Source organism: Ranitomeya imitator, chromosome 1 (genome assembly GCF_032444005.1).
Source record: "Ranitomeya imitator isolate aRanImi1 chromosome 1, aRanImi1.pri, whole genome shotgun sequence".
NCBI classification, from domain to species: Eukaryota; Metazoa; Chordata; class Amphibia; order Anura; family Dendrobatidae; genus Ranitomeya; species Ranitomeya imitator.
Window position 1 is genome coordinate 337021488 of NC_091282.1, and position 6258 is coordinate 337027745.

Genomic DNA, 6258 nt, shown 5'->3' on the forward strand with positions numbered 1-6258 from the left:
AGTGATACCACCTTTCTGGCTTTGAGGGTATTTGCACATGAGCAACATTTAGCCACCGACCTTTTTAGAAAACCCACGTCAACGAATTCGCTCCTGGAATTTTCCAGTTTTCATCCTTGGCACACAAAGGTGGGTGTCCCAACGGGACAATTTCTACGTACAAGACGGAATTGTACCCTTGATACCGATTTTTCAACTCAGGCTCGGGAGCTTTCGGACCGGTTCTGACATAGAGGTTACCCTAGGCGTGTCATCTCCACAGCCTATCAGAGGGTAAGGGCGCAAGATCAGAGGTCGCTTCTATCTTCTAAGAGACAAAATCAAGAGAGTCAGACCAGGTTTATTACCGATTTCAACAACAATTGGAAACAGGTTAGTGACATTCTGTCCAGGCACTGGCAGATCCTCCGGACAGATACACACACCTCGGAGGTCACCAGCAATAGACCCCTTCTTACGGCACGACGGGCACCTAACCTCAGGGATATCCTCACTCGGAGTCACTTTAAGAGACCGACGTTTAAACTAAATAGAGGCATTACTTTGAGAGGGTCATTTCCATGTGGGGACTGTAATCTTTAATAATAATAATAATCTTTATTTTTATATAGCGCTAACATATTCCGCAGCGCTTTACAGTTTGCACACATTATCATCACTGTCCCCGATTGGGCTCACAATCTAGAATTCCTATCAGTATGTCTTTGGAATGTGGGAGGAAACCGGAGTGCCCGGAGGAAACCCACGCAAACACGGAGAGAACATACAAACTCTTTGCAGATGTTGTCCTGGGTGGGATTAGAACCCAGGACCCCAGCGCTGCAAGGCTGTTGTGCTAACCACTGCGCCACCGTGCTGCCCCTCTGTATCTGTAGACTGTAGTATCTGTCCCCACATGGTACCTAGCCGTGACCTCTTTATGCACCTCATTTTGCTTACTAGGCACTTCCTCAAGTCCTACATTAATTGTAGATCTAGGGATGTGATCTATGCCCTTATCTGCCCCTGTAGGATGATGTATGTTGGGCAGACCACCCAAGAACTTAGGAAGCGTGCCCAAAAACATATTTCTACAATACACTTGGCAGCTTCGGATCAGAGAAAGGGCAAGGCTCTCACCCCAGTGGCTGAACACTTTTTGGTCAAACACGGAGGTTCTTCAGCCAATCTGAAGGTGGTGGGCCTGCAGAAACTTATCCCCAATGAGAGAGGGGGAAATAAAAGTAGGCTCCTTCTCCAAATTGAGTCTAAATGGATTTTTAAGTTACACACAGTGGCCCCTGCAGGTCTAAATGAGGAACTCCTCTTTACGGGGTTCCTGGGACAATAGATCCATCTTTATGGGGTTGCAGTTGGTATAACATTAGGTGTCCGTATGCCGTTTGACTAACCTATGACTTTAAAGATATAGTTCGTCTTTCCTTACCGCTGTTTGCTCCTTTGTCCTTTTTTCTCCTAGCCATCTATTGGGTCGTTATTCGCTAGTACCTGCCCTATGGGACTTCATAGCTATTATGTATGCAGTTTTCATCACGTTCATCACTATATTGGAGTTCAAGTTGCTTGGGACGTACGTTTACCATGGACTAAGGATGGACCTACATTGAATTTTTCAATCTTAATGGACTATAGCCATTGGACTTGCCTTGTGTGAAATAAGACGTCTACAAGAGTTCCATTTGGGTCATGTTACCTGTACCATCATCTTTATCTATGGGCTATCGGACTTCTCCTGTACATGACTTGTGTTCTCCTGCTTCCGGGTTGCTATTTTTCTTTGTTATATGTTATATTGCCTGAGGAGTCTCGACCTGCATGGCAGTATTCAATAAGGACATTTATCATCTTTCCTTATGCCAATCAATGGAGGACTATTGTGCGTATGAGGAATCGCCTCCATGGACATATACAAGATACATTTTGGACTCTCATTTTGAGTTTTCTTTTCTTTTTATTAGCATATAGGTTCTAATTAGGTATTATTGATTTAACATCACCAATATATGTGTCTTTTTGATAACTTGTTTTCCTTTTTAGATCCGGTTTTCTGCCCAGGAGTTATTCACTATGACGCATTTTCATTCATCTTCAAATATACCCTTCACCTATCTTAGTGGGTTTCCTCTAGGGGTGCCAGGGTATACCCATATTGAATACTTCCTTCCCCACTTTCTATTTTTGTGGGTGGGGTGGGGGGTGTTTCCCTCTTGTCTCACATTTTCTTTCTTAAGCATTCCGGCGCTCTGCCTGTTCTATTGTGGCTCTGCGCTTTTGACGCATGCGCAGCGCGGCTCGGACATAGAGCCGCGTCTGCGCATGCGCCGGCTCTGTCCTACGGAGGCCTCCGTATATCTTCCTCTTCTCCACACGCGGCTGTACTCTTACCCCGCCTCCTCCCTACCGCTCCATGGAGGAGCACACCGGTATGTTATCATGCAGATTAATGCTCCTATTTATATGTGGGTTGAACACCACATACCCCACTTCCCCTGACGAAGCCGCTGCGGCGGCGATACGCGTGGGGCTCTGCTTCCTACACCCCCTCCTGACCACTGACTGGCCATTCACGGCATGTGGCTTTGCAGCTGTAGCTTTATCCTCCGACCTTCTGACCTATATTTACCATGACTCCAGATCCAGCTGAGCGCTTATTCGGCGGTATACCGACTTCATAGATCTCCCAGAGGGGAGCTTTGCTCTATTTACTAAGGTCCTTTTTTTACTTGGGTCACATTTTTCAGTGACTCATTTGTCATTTACTCTGCCATCATTTGGTAATGTATTCTGTTTTTTGTATTTTATGTATTTGGTTTGCATTTGATTTCATATTATATTGCTCCCTTAATAGATATATTTAGGTCTATTGGTATATGTTACTATACATCTAGGATGGTCGGCTGTTATATACTATATATGGATTGCTGTTTACTTATCAGGATATACTGGGGTGTTCTACACACAGTTGTATTTTAGATGTTTTTAAATGTTTTTCTTTGTGGTGTTCAATAAACATGTTTTGATATTTTTGTTATATGGTTGTGCAGGCCTGATTTAGTCCATTCTTTTTCCTTTGTTCTTGGTGCATTACATTCTATTGGGACTGAGCTGTAATGCTGGATACAGCTGTAATTATGTTATATAGTTGTGTTACACTCCCCTCACTTCTTGTAACCTACAAGTGTACAAAGATATTATACAGTCACCATGCGACAAGTGGGCCTGTGTGACTTCAAATGCAAGGGCTGAATTTTAGTCCCAGTCCGGCCCTGTGGCTCAGAATAGGTGGAGCACCGTTTGACTTTTGGAGCGCAAAATTGGCTGGAATTGATAGAGCATGCCATTTTGTGTTTGCAGAGCCCATGATGTGCCTAAATAGTGGAAACCTCCCATGGGTGACCCCATTTTGAAAACTACACTCCTCAAGGAACTTTTGTAGAGGTGTGGTGAGCACCTTGAACCCAGTGGTGCTTCACATAATTTTATAATGTTGAGCTGTGAAAATGAAAACAATTATTTTTCTCACAAAAAATGTTGGCTTTGCTCCAATTTTTTCATTTTCACAAGGTTAACAGGGGAAAATGGAATATATAAGTTGTTGTGAAATTTCTCCTGAGTACATCACTACCCGATATTGGCTGGAAAACTACTGTTTTGGCACCCTGCAGGGTTCAGAAAGGAGGGAACACCATTTGACTTTTGGAGAGCAAAATTAGCTGGAATAGATAGTGGACACCATGTCGTGTTTGCAGAGCCCCTAATGTGCCTAAACAGTGGAAATCTTGCACAAGTGAACCCACCATGGAAACACGCTCCTCAAGGAACTTATTTAGAGGTGTGGTGAGCACCTTGAATCAACAGGTGCTTCACAGAGTTTTATAACATTGAGCCATGAAAATAAAAAATAAAGGATAACAAGGGAAATTGACTGTATAATTTGCTATACAATTTCTCCTGAGTACACCACCACCCCATCTATGCACATGATGATGTGAGGGGAGGGAGGTTAAAGGGGGAATGCAGATAATGATGTGGGGAGGGGGTTAAAGGGGAACTGTACATGATGATGTGAAGAGAGGAAGAATTGCACATGATGACGGGGAAGGAGTAAGGGGGACGCACATGATGATGTGGAGAAGGGGGACTGCACATGATGATGTGAAGGGAGGAGGAGGAATTGCACATGATGACGGGGGAATGAGTAAGGAGGACTGCACATGATGATGTGGGGAGGAGGGATAAAGGGGTACTGCACATGATGATGTGGGGGGATTAAAGGGGGACTGCACATGATGTGGGGAGGGGGTTAAAGGGGGACTGCACATGAAGTGGGGGATTAAAAGGAACTGCAAAGGATGACATGGGGTAAAGGGGACTGCACATGATGAAGTGGGGGTAAAGGGGACTGCACATGATGAAGTGGGAGGAAGAGGACTGCACATGATGAAGTGGGGGAGGGGGACTGCACATGATGAAGTGGGGGAGAGGATGGGAGACTGCACATGATTATGTGAGGGGAGGAGGAGGAATTGCACATGATGTGGGAAGGAGTAAGGGGGACTGCACATGATGATGTGGGAAGGAGTAAGGGGGACTGCACATGATGATGTGGGGAGGGGGGTTAAAGGGGGACTGCACATTATGTGGGTAGGGGGTTAAAGGGGGACTGCACATGAAGTGGGGGATTAAAAGAAACTGCAAAGGATGACATGGGGTAAAGGGGATTGCACATGATGAAGTGGGGGTAAAGGGGGCTGCACATAATGAAGTGGGGGTAAAGGGGACTGTACATGATGAAGTGGGGAGAAGGGGACTGCACATGATGAAGTGGGGGAGGGGATGGGAGACTGCACATGATGATGTGAGGGGAGGAGGAGGAATTGCACATGATGATGGGGAAGGAGTAAGGGGGACTGCACATGATGATGTGGGGAGGGGGGTTAAAGGGGGACTGCACATGATGATGTGAGGGGAGGAGGAGGAATTGCACATGACGGGGGAAGGAGTAAGGGGGACTGCAAATGATGATGTGGGGAGGGGCGTTAAAGGGGTACTGCACATGATGATGTGGAGGGGTTAAATAAAGGGGGACTGCACATGATGTGGGGAAGGGGTTAAAGGGGGACTGCACATGAAGTGGGGATTCAAAGGAACTGCAAAGAATAGGGATGGGAGGGGATGGGAGACTGCAAATGATGAATTGAGAGTAAGGGAAGAGGGACAGCAATTGAATTGAAGGTGGGGGTGTGGTATGCAAATGATGATCGGGAGAGAGCAAATAATAATGAATTTTGAGGGTGGTGGAATAAATGATATATTGAATGTGGGGGTAGAGCTGATATATGGTGGTAGAGAGAAGACATGACAATGAATTAGGGTGGAAAGGGCATGTAAATACAATGAGTCGGGGGAGCGGGAGGTACATAGTGGGGGGTGTTGAGTATGCAATGACTGGTAATGAATTGGGGGAAAGAGTACAGGTGCTAAGTAAGTTATATATTTATTAGGTGGGGAAAGTGGATACGTATAGCTAGAAAGGGCTCAGTGGTGTATTATAATTTATATTTGGAATGGTGGGTTGCATAAAAACCAATTATGTATTAATGGTGGGTGCATATCTATATTCAGATGTGTAATGTAGAAGAAAGGGAAAAAGAGGGGAATGTGATCTGGAAGCCGTGCTCTAGGTAAGTGTTATTTTATGCAGAGATGAGTCCTGCCTGGAAGAAGTGATGGCGGTCTGCGCTGCATGAAAAAGAAAAGCAAAGATGAAGGACTTCAGCTAGAGACGTCACTGGTGAGTCAGTGTGTTACCTGTACACTGACACAATTCACTGTACCCTATATACAGAGCTCCTGTGTATAATGTCACCAGTGATCACTATATTACCTGTACACTGAAACTGTATATTATGTACAGAGCTTCTGTGTATGTCACTGGTGATCACTGTATTACCTGTACACTGACAGTAAATACAGAGTTCCTGTATATAATGTCACTTAGTGTTGTGTTTTTTTTTAAATTAATGATCAATATTGTAGTATTGTGTTGTGAATTTTGTGGCAGAGCTCCCTCCTGTGGTCACAAGTGGTACTTCGGCTGATTCTCTCTGTGAGCTTCCGTTGGTGGAGGAAAGTGGTACTGCGGCTTCTGAGTTTCCTTCCTCAGGTGATGTGGTGAAGTCGTTAGGTGCTGTTCTATTCAACTCCACCTAGTTCTTTGATCCTGGCTTCCAGTCAATGTTCTAGTATTGGACCTGT

At 45.0% G+C, this 6258-nt stretch overlaps 1 long non-coding RNA gene across 1 annotated transcript; it reads left to right on the forward strand.

Annotated features, from left to right (window-relative positions):
* LOC138657757 (uncharacterized) lies at positions 1-1758 on the forward strand. The gene is made up of 3 exons (XR_011317172.1): positions 1-129; positions 202-372; positions 1460-1758. It is a non-coding gene; the product is annotated as an uncharacterized lncRNA (long non-coding RNA).
* The last annotated feature ends 4500 nt before the right edge of the window (positions 1759-6258 follow it).